Source organism: Leptodactylus fuscus, chromosome 4 (genome assembly GCF_031893055.1).
Source record: "Leptodactylus fuscus isolate aLepFus1 chromosome 4, aLepFus1.hap2, whole genome shotgun sequence".
NCBI lineage: Eukaryota > Metazoa > Chordata > Amphibia > Anura > Leptodactylidae > Leptodactylus > Leptodactylus fuscus.
In genome coordinates this window covers 204,811,677-204,827,398 of record NC_134268.1, presented here as the reverse complement: position 1 = coordinate 204,827,398, position 15,722 = coordinate 204,811,677, and positions in this window count along the sequence as shown.

Below are 15,722 nucleotides of genomic sequence, written 5' to 3'. Positions count from 1 at the left end.
TCAACTTGTTAAACAAGTGTTGGAGAGGACAAGGGGATGACCTCACATGGCAGGAAAGGGATATGTGTTGGCGTTCAGGACAGATAAGTGGTAAAGAGTTTAACATTAATAATTCATGTTTTTTCTTTCCTATTGTATATTATATGGGATCCCTTCATTGTATTGCTTTATATGGCACACGTTGTAAGAATAACACGTGTTATGGTACCAGGGATAATGCCTCTAGCAATAATGTATCATGGCGGTGAGCAATTGTTTCCTACACTGCCTGATATTATAGGAGATGGAGGGGAGAAAGTTATCATAGTCCACTCTATCTAAAAGCTTAGTCAAGGCAGCAAAAAGCCTGGATGGCAGAGTCTCGGAGGTCTATGGGAGAGACTCTGGACAGGAGGAGACATCTGTGACATCACCTATTGTCAGTAGTGGATGCAATAATGGCTCTGTGGTGTTATCTACAGAAGTGTTATCTTTTATATTGTAATCCTGTCTGTGATGCAAACGAGGCAACTGCTTCATTAACTAAGAGTTAGAAGTGATTTTTTTTTTTTTTTAATATAATGAAAGATTTAAAAAAAATATAAATAAAAAAATCTTTCAAAATATGTTTCACATTAAAACTTGGACCAAAAAAAAAAAGGGTTATTTTTTTGGTGACACATTTCCTTTAACCCTTTCCCACTCTTACCCATTACGTCGCACTGAGCGTATACTTTTTTTCCCACAATTTTGTTTTATTTTTTTTCTGTTGGATTCTGAAGAGCGTTAATAGGGAAGTGAATTAAGAAAAGGGAAAGGGAAATCCCATCAATATTCGGTGTGACCTTTGCCCTTTGCCTTCCATCAGTTCTTCTCGGTACTCGCAGACAGTTTTTGGCAGAACTCGGCAGGGAGGTTGTTCCCGCCGCCATCTTGGAGAACTAAGCACAGATCTTCTGTGGATGTTGCTTGCTCCAATCTGTCTGTCTCTTCATGTCATCCCAGACAGACTGGATGATGATGAGATCAGGGCTATATCTGTGGGAGCCGTATCATGACATCCAAGACTCCTCCTCCAAAGGGCAAAGGTCACCTCGTCCTTATCTGTACAGTCCTCTGAGTATCCTATGGACATGTACAGGATTGTGTCCCTTCTAATAAGGGTTCTTCTGGATGTCTTGCCAGCAGGACTGCGGACAGCTGCCATTCGTCCTGCTGTCAGGTTACAGCCAAATGCTGCTTTCCTTCTCCACAGCTGCTGTTTGTGAGACTATTTGCACACACATGTGTGTCTTTCATAAGGAAACATGAGCTGGGCTTATTGACTGGTGTAAGGGCAATGGGGGCATGTAGAGGCGAATGAGTCTACAGGTGTCTGTAAATCTATCTGCACATTAGATACACTTAGTGCCGTCTACGGATTATCAGCAAAAGTACTGAACAATGATGAAAAATATACGTAGGATGTAAATGATGCACAGGAGACCGTTTAGGCCGGGTGTACAATATACGCTGTGTCCAGATGGTTGTTCTATATCTGAGCCAAACACAACTTATGTTAGAAATGGTCCAGAGTCCATATACTGACGAAGCCAGAGACAAAAACACTATATGCAATGTATGAAGATGTGATGTATCACGGTACCATCCAACAAGAAACTGCTGGCATAAGAAACTATGAGACTTATTATTTATTTCTAGTACTTGTATAGTGCTATCGTATCCCGCATCACTTTACAGACATTGACAGTCACTGTCCCATATAGGTCACACATTCTATATTCCCTATCAGTATGTCTTTGGAGTGTGGAAGGAAACCCACACAAACACGGAGAGAACATACAAACTCCTCGCAGATGCTGCCCATGGCTGGATTCAAATCTAGGACTGCAAAGTCTAACAGTAAATTGCTCAGGGGTCCTGGGCCCTGGGGAGGGCGGCATTTTTGCTTACCTAAGCCACTCCAGGACAAGCTGTTCTGGACTGGCTTAGCGTCACTGAGCGGTGGATTGGGGAGGCCCTGTGGACGCAGCGCTGCTCTAGCGGCCTCCCCTCACGCTCAGGCAGAGAGCAGGTCCTCTCCGTGCCTGCTCTCTGCCTGCTAACGCCGCTCCACCACGCCCCCTTCACTCTGCCCCGCCCCCTTCTCTCCACCCACTCCACTCCGCCCCCTCTTTCCTCTATCTATCTATCTATCTATCTATCTATCTCATATTGATCTAAGGCCTGATTCACATCTGCGTTCAGGCCATTTTGCTCCCCTCTCCGCATGAAAAAGTCCTGCAAGCAGCACCTTTCTCTCATTGTTTGTGCGCAAACCACATGGACCCCATTACAGTCTATGGGGTCCGCGGGTTTCCTTAGATAGCCGCTCTTTTATGCAGATTAAGTTTCCGTACGGGAGGGGGGGGTTTCCAAGCCGTTTCCCCGAATGGAAACCCATGCCCTAAACGCAACTGAAATGTACGGCATTGGTTGCATTGACTTCTGTATCCTGTGCACTATTATTTACACAGATCTCTCACTTCTTGACTCGGTGAAGGATAACAGTGACATATTTTTCATATCCGGGATATGAATTAACTTGCAAATGTTCTCTCATGCCTTCCCAAATCACAACTTTGATGAGATGAGCCCGGCAGAATCTGAATATAAAAGAAGCAATTTGTGCCGGCGTTTAATATTTACTGTGACTGCGAGAGATTCTCATTTCTTCCCCTCCAGCACAACTTTGGTTTTACTGTTATTCTTCAGTTCTCCTGGGAAAGGATGTTCTGGTTGAAGTCCAAGAACTTGGATAATGATCTTGTTAGAAATTCTGAAATTAAGCACAATGTTAGAAGAATGTTATACAGTCATCATTGCCAGACAGACTTTATTATTATTCGGGGTTTTTTTGGGTTGATCCTAAGATGTTGATGCTTAAAAGGTTGTGGTCCTCAATGTGGTTTGGGCAGATCAAAAAAGTGGAAACTTTTTCCTTTTGCAAATATTCTCAAGTATGTACAGCAGGAGAGGTAGAACCTGTCAGATATAGGGACATGCCAGAAATACTGAAGATTAGAGATGAGCAAGTAGTATTCGATCGAGTAGGTATTCGAACAAATACTACGGTATTCGAAATACTCGTACTCGTTTGAATACTATCGCTATTTGCAGTAAATATTTGATTCAGAACCAGCGTCGATTGGCCGAATGCTATACACTGTATAGCATTCGGCAAATCAACGCTGGTTCTGCAGCAGGCTCGTCCTTGCTAGTCAGGAGAGCTGGCAGCTTGCTGTTACGAGGGGGATGGCTGTTTCTCATAGGAATGAATTGACCAACGTTGATTGGCCAGTGTACAGCATTCGGTCAATCAACGCTGGTTCTGCCGGAGGCTCGTCTGTGAGGAGGCGGAGTCTAAGATCGGACCACAGAAGTCTCTATTGTGGTCCGATATTAGACTCCGCCTCCTCACAGACGAGCCTCCGGCAGAACCAGCGTTGATTGGCCGAATGCTGTACACTGTAGAGCATTCGGCCAATCAACGCTGGTCAATGCATTCCTATGAGAAAAAGTCACCTCCCGCATAACCGCAAGCTGCCAGCTCTCCCGACTAGCAAGGACGAGCCTGCTGCAGAACCAGCGTTGATTTGCCGAATGCTGTACAGTGTATAGCATTCGGCCATTCAATGCTGGTTCTGCAGGATGAGTAAGGGCTGGTTAACATTAGCGCTTGCCTCCCATCCGGAAGGAGTCCCCCGAACGGAATATCAGCGCTGCGCAGTTAAAGCGCACGGACCCCATACATTATAATGGGGTCCGTGCCCTTTAACTGCACTTTGCTCCTCCTAAACACTCTCCTCCTGCTACTCCTGGACTTGGTGACTCTCCTTTAGTCGAATAGTGGTTTCCCCTGAAACAAGCATATTTTCCCATAGACTATAACGGGATTCCATATTCGATTGAGTAGTCGAATATTGAGGCTCTACTCGAAATGAATATCGAATCTCGATTATTTCACTACTCGCTCATCTCTACTGAAGTTGCTATTCACACCACTGATAGGATAGGTCATCAATATCTTCATACTTGGAAAACCCCTTTAAGAATAACTTAACAACTGTACGTATTCGCTTAGGGGGTGTCTGATACTGCCAATTCAGTGCAGACAATGTTACACAACCCAACTGGTAACACCCACTTGTCAAGTTATCCATATGTTTCTAGGAGAAATAAGAGGGATAGTATAATATAGATTATAGAAAATATAATAGTAATAATTAATAATAAAATAATAATTCCCCTTTCTTCTTCTCTATTAACCCTTCTATTTCTGAAAGCTTTCTTACTGTGCAGCATTTTTTATACCTTTCAAAAACTTTTGTAATTAATATTAATTGTATTATATATAATTATTATTATTACTAATAATAATAATAATAATTAATATTAGAATGATCAATCCGTCATTCCTCTTGTGTCTGACATTACCTGTGCTTGGTCCTATCACTCGTTCATTGCTATATCCACATCCTTTGACTGTTGACATGTCATCTGGCTAAATATACCTTCAGCTCAATGGCAGGTCACTGTGAGTATACATTTCCATGAGATAATATGACAGAATAGATTATTGATTGAGGTTACAACATAAGTGAATGTACGTTGCCTTCAGTTTCTTGTGTTCTGGCTGATGTACACTGGATAGGGCAAAAAAGAACAGCAAACATATAGGAGTTGGACACAGCTCTCGTATACGTTATCAACAAGATATAAGAATATCTTCTAATGTATCCCTTAGGTTCTGTGCACAGTGTTCAAACCTTCCATAAGAGATACGCCACTAACATCGCCATTCCTCCTGTCATAAAGATGGAAACCACAGCGGACCCTACTAAATGTCATTGTATGTCAGTAGGGTCACTTGGATGCCAGTGGTGCCCATTATGCAATGGATCCAGCAATGCATTTGTTGTAAGTCATTCACTCAAGGTTTAGATAACACTTTGCCTGTAGTGTTTACCTGCAATTATCCAAAACTATGAATGGAACTAAAAGTATTCCTCACTGACAAAGAAAATGGTAATTTTTATACTGCACCTCACAGGAGAGATCAGATCCTCTATATACTATACCACACAGGAGAGATCAGATCCTCTATATACTACACCACACAGGAGAGAGCACAGGTCCTCTATATACTACACCACACAGGAGAGAGGACAGGTCCTCTATATACTACACCACACAGGAGAGAGCACAGGTCCTCTATATACTACACCACACAGGAGAGAGGACAGATCCTCTATACTACACCACACAGGAGAGAGCACAAGTCCTCTATATACCACACCACACAGGAGAGAGCACAGGTCCTCTATATACCACACCACACAGGAGAGAGCACAGGTCCTCTATATACTACACCACACAGGAGAGAGCACAGGTCCTCTATATACTACACCACACAGGAGAGAGCACAGGTCCTCTATATACTACACCACACAGGAGAGAGGACAGGTCCTCTATATACTACACCACACAGGAGAGAGCACAGATCCTCTATATACTACACCACACAGGAGAGAGCACAGGTCCTCTATATACCACACCACACAGGAGAGAGCACAGATCCTCTATATACCACACCACACAGGAGAGAGCACAGGTCCTCTATATACTACACCACACAGGAGAGAGCACAGGTCCTCTATATACTACACCACACAGGAGAGAGGACAGATCCTCTATATACTACACCACACAGGAGAGAGCACAGGTCCTCTATATACTACACCACACAGGAGAGAGCACAGGTCCTCTATATACTACACCACACAGGAGAGAGCACAGGTCCTCTATATACCACACCACACAGGAGAGAGCACAGGTCCTCTATATACTACACCACACAGGAGAGAGGACAGATCCTCTATACTACACCACACAGGAGAGAGCACAGGTCCTCTATATACTACACCACACAGGAGAGAGGACAGGTCCTCTATATACTACACCACACAGGAGAGAGGACAGATCCTCTATATACTACACCACATAGGAGAGAGGACAGATCCTCTATATACTACACCACACAGGAGAGAGGACAGATCCTCTATATACTACACCACACAGGAGAGAGCACAGGTCCTCTATATACCACACCACACAGGAGAGAGCACAGGTCCTCTATATACTACACCACACAGGAGAGAGGACAGATCCTCTATACTACACCACACAGGAGAGAGCACAGGTCCTCTATATACTACACCACACAGGAGAGAGGACAGGTCCTCTATATACTACACCACACAGGAGAGAGGACAGATCCTCTATATACTACACCACATAGGAGAGAGGACAGATCCTCTATATACTACACCACACAGGAGAGAGGACAGATCCTCTATATACACCACACAGGAGAGAGGACAGGTCCTCTATATACTACACCACACAGGAGAGAGGACAGATCCTCTATATACTACACCACACAGGAGAGAGGACAGATCCTCTATATACTACACCACACAGGAGAGAGGACAGATCCTCTATATACTACACCACACAGGAGAGAGCACAGGTCCTCTATATACTACACCACACAGGAGAGAGGACAGGTCCTCTATATACTACACCACACAGGAGAGAGGACAGGTCCTCTATATACTACACCACACAGGAGAGAGGACAGGTCCTCTATATACTACACCACACAGGAGAGAGGACAGATCCTCTATATACTACACCACACAGGAGAGAGCACAGGTCCTCTATATACTACACCACACAGGAGAGAGGACAGGTCCTCTATATACTACAACACACAGGAGAACTGACAGATCCCCTATATACTACACCACACAGTTGAGCTGACAGGTCTTCTATATACTACACCTAGAGATGAGCGAACACTGTTCAATCAAATACATATTTGATCGAATATCAGGCCGTTCGAGGTATTCGATTGGAATCGAACACCACGAGGCAAACACAGTAAAAAGTTGTATCCCCTCCCACCTTCCCTGGCGCTTTTTTTTTGCACCAATAGATCTACAGGCAGAGTTAACTAGAGATTAGCTTTATTTAGGTGGGAATGTCACTCACCCAGCTCTTTGGGGCTCTATCTGGTCGAGATCCCTTTCATCTTGCGATATGCGGGAGCTGACTTTTTCCCATAGGAATGCATTGACCAGCATTGATTGGCCGAATGCCATATAGAGTACAGCATTCGGCCAATCAACGCTGGTTCTGCCGGAGGAGGCGAAGTCTAAGATCCGTCCACAGCAGTTTCCATTATGGTCCGATCTCAGATGTAGCAGTGCTGACACAGCACTGCTACACGGAGAAGCAGCAGAGTTCAGCACACACACCAGAGATGCAGCAGAGCTGAGTGTTCAGCAGAGTTCAGCACACACTCAGCACTGCTACATCTTTACACTCTGTACACTCAACCCTGCTGCACACTCAGCTCTGCTGCATCTCAGGTGTAGCAGAGCTCAGCACACACTCAGCACTGCTACATCTCCGGTGTAGCAGTGCTGGTCGTGCGCTCAGCTTGGCTGCATCTCTGGAGTAGTCGAGCTGAGCGCATGGCCAGCTCTGCTTCATCTCCGATGTAGCAGTGCTGGCCGTGCGTTCAGCCCGGCTGCATCTTCGGAGTAGCCGAGCTGAGCGCACGGCCAGCTCTGCTTCATCTCGATGTAGCAGTGCCGGCCGTGCACTCAGTTTGGCTGCATCTTCGGAGTAATTGAGCTGAGTGCACGGCCAGCACTGCTACATCTCGGCATAGGAATGCCTTGACCAGTATTGATTGGCCGAATGCCATACAGAGTACAGCATTCGGCCAATCAACGCTGGTTCTGCTGGAGGAGGCGGAGTCTAAGATCGGTCCACAGCAGTTCTGGTCCGATATTAGACTCCGCCTCCTCACAGACGAGCCTCCAGCAGAACCAGCGTTGATTGGTCAAATGCTGTACTCTGTATGGCATTCGGCCAATCAACGCTGCACAATGCATTCCTATGGGAAAAAGTCAGCTCCCGCATACTGCAAGCTGACAGGGATCCCAACATAATACAGTGACTTGAGCTTGTTAGATGCCCCAAGACCTGCTTCCCCTGCTGTCCCAGTTACATTCCTGGGTGTTGGCATCATTTCCTGGGGTGTCTTAGTGGACTTGGTGACTCTCCTGAGTCGAATGGTGGGATCCCCTGAAACAAAGCATTTTTCCCCATAGACTATAATGGGGTTCGATATTCGTTCGAATAGTCGAATATTGAGCGGCTATTCGAAACGAATATCGAATATTTTACTGTTCGCTCATCTCTAACTACACCACACAGGAGAGCTGACAGATCCTTTATATTACACCCCACAGGGTGCTGACAGATCTTCTTTTAGAACGTCATATAAATAAACTTAATCCTACACTACATTGTTCATTTTGGTCACAATAATCTTGAAATGACGGGTTTTTTCCTTGCCCTGTGCTATTTTTACCCGACATAGTAATTTAAAGAACAGCAGCTGTTTCTGCCCTGGAACTAACAAAAAGAAATTCTACTTTTTATTATTTTTGTTTAGCCCATTTTATTTCACACATTAACCAATTCACTACAGGGACGGGTAACATATGCCCTGCTTTCCATAGTACGTAGACTGGATTGTCGCTACAGGGTGAATATAACAAGGATTCAACTTGACATTGCATAACAATAACAGGATAACATGAAACACCATGGTGATTTATAGCTGGTCTCTTCCAGAAGGAAGGAGTTAACATGCTTGCATGACTTGGCACACAAGGCAGAATTACACTGCAGTCTTCAATAGCCGCACCTGTTATAGCAACCAGTTGTCACATGTGGTTTGTCCTGGTACAACAGTGGGATTCCTACATGTTCAAGGGCTGTAAAGGATTCCGAGCTGCAGCTGACATCTCCTATATGTCAATGGCCAATGCTTAGGGACTAAAGAGAAAAATGTTAGATTTACTGGCTGCGGATAATAGGATTCAACTGGATGCAAGAAAGCACATGTCAGCAATGAAAGGGGTTCCTTTGGGAAGCACTGCTGCAGGGAATGGGGTGCGGTGCGGGTGTATTATTATATAGCTGAAGGTTATATATGCATTATTGCCTTCTTACCTTTAGTAACAAGGCAAGAATCCCACACCTAACAGTCCCTTGTTGGTAAGACAGTCCAACAGAGAGGTGCGCACATAAATCACTGCAAAACTCAGGGTTGGTGCCCCCCTTCCATAAAAATAGGGTAAAAGTGGAAAGTGGTTGAACAAATTTGCAGAAAATTTAGCTTGATATTTTTAAATAAATGTATGACAAATCGATTTTACAAGGAGCCAGACTATAGCATTATCTAGAGGAACAGGTCTTCTGAATTTATAGGACTATGGGTGCAAAGGCAAGAGGTAAGTGGGGACACCCTAAGAGGAAAAAAACATTTAAAGGGGTACTCTAGCAACTGAAAATAATTGTTATGCTATCTTTGGTTGCGTGATGGGGCCTCCCTAATTAAAATTGTAGGACATGCACCTTCATTTGCATATCCAAAAATTCCCATATTTGGCCCCCGTACGTTGCACGACCCTATTTTAAGCAGTCACATGGGACACAGCAACCCTGTTTTTTAGTGCCGACTCAGTATACGTCCCCAATTTTTTGCCCCCCCTTACAATATATGACTCAATTTTGGCCACCCTTTTTTTGCCCCCCACAGTAAATGGCCCCCATCCTCCCACAGTATTTGACTCCTTTTTTGCACCTTCACAGTATATGGTAACTCTTTTTGCCTTCCATAGTATATGACCACCTTTTAGGCCCACCCTCACAATACAGTCCTATGAAAAAGTTTGGGCACCCCTATTAATCTTAATCATTTTTTGTTCTAAATATTTTGGTGTTTGCAACAGCCATTTCAGTTTGATATATCTAATAACTGATGGACACAGTAATATTTCAGGATTGAAATGAGGTTTATTGTACTAACAGAAAATGTGCAATATGCATTAAACCAAAATTTGACCGGTGCAAAAGTATGGGCACCCTTATCATTTTATTGATTTGAATTCCCCTAACTACTTTTTACTGACTTACTGAAGCACAAAATTGGTTTTGTAACCTCAGTGAGCTTTGAACTTCATAGCCAGATGTATCCAATCATAAGAAAAGGTATTTAAGGTGGCCAATTGCAAGTTGATCTCCTATTTGAATCTCCTCTGAAGAGTGGCATCATGGGCTACTCAAAACAACTCTCAAATGATCTGAAAACAAAGATTGTTCAACATAGTTGTTCAGGGGAAGGATACAAAACGTTGTCTCAGAGATTTAACCTGTCAGTTTCCACTGTGAGGAACATAGTAAGGAAATGGAAGACCACAGGGACAGTTCTTGTTAAGCCCAGAAGTGGCAGGCCAAGAAAAATATCAGAAAGACAGAGAAGAAGAATGGTGAGAACAGTCAAGGACAATCCACAGACCACCTCCAAAGAGCTGCAGCATCATCTTGCTGCAGATGGTGTCACTGTGCATCGGTCAACTATACAGCGCACTTTGCACAAATAGAAGCTGTATGGGAGAGTGATGAGAAAGAACCCGTTTCTGAACGTACGCCACAAATAGAGTTGCCTGAGGTATGAAAAAGCACATTTGGACAAGGCAGCTTCATTTTGGAAACAAAAATTGAGTTGTTTGGTTATAAAAAAAGGCGTTATGCATGGCGTCCAAAAAGAAACAGCATTCCAAGAAAAACACATGCTACCCACTGTAAAATTTGGTGGAGGTTCCATCATGCTTTGGGGCTGTGTGGCCAATGCCGGCATCAGGAATCTTGTTAAAGTTGAGGGTCGCATGGATTCCACTCAGTATCAGCAGATTCTTGAGAATAATGTTCAAGAATCAGTGACGAAGTTGAAGTTACGCCGGGGATGGATATTTCAGCAAGACAATGATCCAAAACACCGCTCCAAATCCTCAGGCATTCATGCAGAGGAACAATTACAATGTTCTGGAATGGCCATCCCAGTCCCCAGACCTGAATATCATTGAACATCTGTGGGATGATTTGAAGCGGGCTGTCCATGCTCGGCGACCATCTAACTTAACTGAACTTGAATTGTTTGTCCAAAATACCTTTATCCAGGATCCAGGAACTGATTAAAAGCTACAGGAAGCGACTAGAGGCTGTTATCTTTGCAAAAGGAGGATCTACTAAATATTAATGTCACTTTTCTGTTGAGGTGCCCATACTTTTGCACCGGTCAAATTTTGGTTTAATGCATATTGCACATTTTCTGTTAGTACAATAAACCTCATTTCAATCCTGAAATATTACTGTGTCCATCAGTTATTAGATATATCAAACTGAAATGGCTGTTGCAAATACCAAAATATTTAGAACTAAAAATGATTAAGATTAATAGGGGTGCCCAAACTTTTTCATAGGACTGTATATGACCCTTTTTTTCTTGGTCCTCACACAGTATATGACCCCCTTTTTTGCTCCCATCCTGTATAGCAGCCCTCTTTTTGCTACCCCACCAAATATATTACCCCCTTTTCTTGGCCTCCACACAGTATATGATCCTCTTTTCTAGCCCCCCCCCCCCCCCCCAGTATGTAGCACCCCTTTTTTGTCCCCAACAGTATATGGTCTCCTTTTTGTGCCCCCCCCCCCAGTATATGATTCCCTTTATATGGGCCAAACAGTATCTAACCCCTCCTTTTTATTGTCCCCCCAACATTATATGACCCCTTTTTTATGTTGCCCCCCAAGTATATGACTAGAAGGGGCGGCATTCGTAAATGGCTAGTAAAGATTTTGCATTGGGGTCCAGACGTCTGGAAATAATCTATGACGTGGTCTAGGGGTCAGAGGCAGGAGGTGCAGAGGTAGCAGCGGCTTCTACAGTCATGGCCAAAAGTTTTGAGAATGATACAAATATTAATTTTTACAAAGTCTACTGCTTCAGTTTTTCTAATGGCAATTTGCATATACTCCAGAATGTTATAAAGAGTGATCAGCTTAACAGCAATTACTTGCAAAGTCAATATTTGCCTAGAAAATGAACTTTATCCCCCAAAACACATTTCAACATCATTGCAGCCCTGCCTTAAAAGGACCAGCTAACATCGTTTCAGTGATTGCTCCATTAACACAGGTGTGGGTATTGATGAGGACAGGGCTGGAGATCAATCTGTCATGATTAAGTAAGAATGACACCACTGGACACTTTAAAAGGAGGCTGGTGCTTGGCATCATTGTTTCTCTTCTGTTAACCATGATTATCTCTAAAGAAACACATGCAGTCATCATTGCACTGCACAAAAATGGCCTAACAGGGAAGAGTATCTCAGCTAGAAAGATTGCACCTCAGTCAACAATCTATCGCATCATCAAGAACTTCAAGGAGAGAGGTTCCATTGTTGGCAAAACGGCTCCAGGGCGCCCATGAAAGACCAGCAAGCGCCAGGACCGTCTCTTAAAAGTGTTTCAGCTGCAGGATCGGGCTACCAGCAGTGCAGAGCTTGCTCAGGAATGGCAGCAGGCAGGTGTGAGTGCATCTGCACGCACTGTGAGGCGGAGACTCTTGAAGCAAGGCCTGGTCTCAAGGAGGGCAGCGAAGAAGCCACTTCTCTCCAGTAAAAACATCAGGGACAGACTGATATTCTGCAAAAGGTACAGGGAGTGGACTGCTGAGGACTGGGGTAAAGTCATTTTCTCTGATGAATCCCCTTTTTGATTGTTTGGGACATCTGGGAAACAGCTTATTCGGAGAAGACGAGGTGAGCGCTACCACCAGTCTTGTCTCATGCCAACTGTAAAGCATCCTGAAACCATTCATGTGTGGGGTTGCTTCTCAGCTAAGGGAATCGGCTCTCTCACAGTCTTGCCTAAAAACACATCCATGAATAAAGAATGGTACCAGAATGTCCTCCAAGATCAACTTCTCCCAACCGTCCAAGAGCAGTTTGGTGATCAACAATGCCTTTTCCAGCATGATGGAGCACCTTCCCATAAAGCAAAGGTGATAACTAAATGGCTCAGGGAACAAAACATAGAGATTTTGGGTCCATGGCCTGGAAACTCCCCAGATCTTAATCCCATTGAGAACTTGTGGTCAATCATCAAGAGACGGGTGGACAAACAAAAACCTACAAATTCTGACAAAATGCAAGCATTGATTGTGCAAGAATGGACTGCTATCAGTCAGGATTTGGTCCAGAAGTGGATTGAGAGCATGCCAGGGAGAATTGCAGAGGTCCTGAAGAAGAAGGGTCAACACTGCAAATATTGACTTGCTGCATTAACTCATTCTAACTGTCAATATAAGCTTTTATTACTCATAATATGATTGCAATTATATTTCTGTATGTGATAAAAACATCTGACAAACACACATAAAAACCAGAGGGCAGCAGATCATGTGAAAATATAATATTTGTGTCATTCTCAAAACTTTTGGCCATGACTGTAGGTCATCTACAATGAGGAGTCCCAAAGGTTCTTTTGCCACATAAAATATACCATTATTCTAAGAGGAACAAGGTATTACAGATTTTACATTGGGATCCAGGAGCTTCAAGTTACACATCTGCATCTGCAAACACATGAATCACTGTATCTGCTTTCATACCAATAATCTATGTGATAATCTGGATCAACACTTAGATTATTAGTAAACCTGCTCTCGTCACTCCGATAATAACTGAAATCTGGGATTATCACAGAACAGTTTTATGATACGAAGATTATAGACTGGAAGAATATAATCATAGGGAGAAAGTGTCCGGACCCTTTATATTCGGGACGGTGCTCTATTAGGAAGTCTATACTTGTGTATATATTATTAGGGCACATTAGGTCTCTTCCATATACTAGAAGTGAATTCTATTCTTTATGTACCTATGTGGTGTTTATGATGTATCCAGGAATCAGACATGGTTATATAGTTTTGTCACCTCTGACCTTAAGTCTGTGATTGGTGTCAAATTAAGGATCGGAGTTGCCCTAAGAAAGAAGCATCTTGACTAGATGCAACTAATGATAAATGAGGACATATCTGAACATGAGCCAGAGCCCTAGCAGTACAAAAACCCTGGATACCAAGAAGGAGTTGTCACACCTTTTTGGAGTAGCAACAAACTGGGTGCTGACCATCCCATTTGAGATCCTCCAAGCTTCATGGACTTAAAAGGAGTGTAACATACAAGGTTTTTCAGTTTTTTTCACTTTTTTTCTCCTTTTATTTTAAAAACTATTTGCTTGTCTGTGTTACGTTTGTCTTCTTTATATAAGCACTAAGCCTTTGGGTATGAAAGCATTCAATTCAATGGTGGTCTGGATACGCTCTCTGAATCCATTGTCTTTTTCAAGTGTTTTTGCCGTTTAAGGGTGCATTCACACTACTGATACGCTGCCTGATTTTGAACGTTAAAACACGTTCAGAATCAGCACGTATAAAGTAGTTCCCTTCATTTCAATGGGAGCCGGCATACGAGCGCTCCCCATTGAAATGAATGGGCTGCTTTTTCCACTACGAGCGCTCCCATTGAAGTGAATGGGAACTGCCCGCGTGTACGGCTCGGCAAGAGCAGAGCTAGCCGTACACGCGAGCACATCCCATTCACTTCAATGGGAGCGCTCGTACTGAAAAAAGCAGCCCATTCATTTCAATGGGGAGCGCTCGTATGCCGACTCACATTGAAATGAATGGGAACTACTTTATACGCGCTGATTCTGAACGTGTTTTAACGTTCAGAATCAGGCAGCGTATCAGTAGTGTGAACTTACCCTAAGGCTGAGGCCCCACGTTGCGGAAATGCAGCTTATTTTGTTGCAGATTTTGTTGCGGTCTTTTGAGCCAAAGTCAGGAGTGGATTGAGCAGATATACAGTCCTATGAAAAAGTTTGGGCACCCCTATTAATCTTAATAATTTTTAGTTCTAAATATTTTGGTGTTTGCAACAGCCATTTCAGTTTGATATATCTAATAACTGATGGACACAGTAATATTTCAGGATTGAAATGAGGTTTATTGTACTAACAGAAAATGTGAAATATGCATTAAACCAAAATTTGAGCGGTGCAAAAGTATGGGCACCTCAACAGAAAAGTGACATTAATATTTAGTAGATCCTCCTTTTGCAAAGATAACAGCCTCTAGTCGCTTCCTGTAGCTTTTAATCAGTTCCCGGATCCTGGATGAAGGTATTTTGGACCATTCCTCTGTACAAAACAATTCAAGTTCAGTTAAGTTTGATGGTCGCCGAGCATGGACAGCCCGCTCTCAAATGATCTGAAAACAAAGATTGTTCAACATAGTTGTTCAGGGGAAGGATACAAAAAGTTGTCTCAGAGATTTAACCTGTCAGTTTCCACTGTGAGGAACATAGTAAGGAAATGGAAGACCACAGGGACAGTTCTTGTTAAGCCCAGAAGTGGCAGGCCAAGAAAAATATCAGAAAGGCAGAGAAGAAGAATGGTGAGAACAGTCAAGGACAATCCACAGACCACCTCCAAAGAGCTGCAGCATCATCTTGCTGCAGATGGTGTCACTGTGCATCGGTCAACTATACAGCGCACTTTGCACAAGGAGAAGCTGTATGGGAGAGTGATGAGAAAGAAGCCGTTTCTGCAAGCACGCCACAAACAGAGTCACCTGAGGTATGAAAAAGCACATTTGGACAAGGCAGCTTCATTTTGGAAGAAAGTCCTGTGGACTGATGAAAAAAGATTGA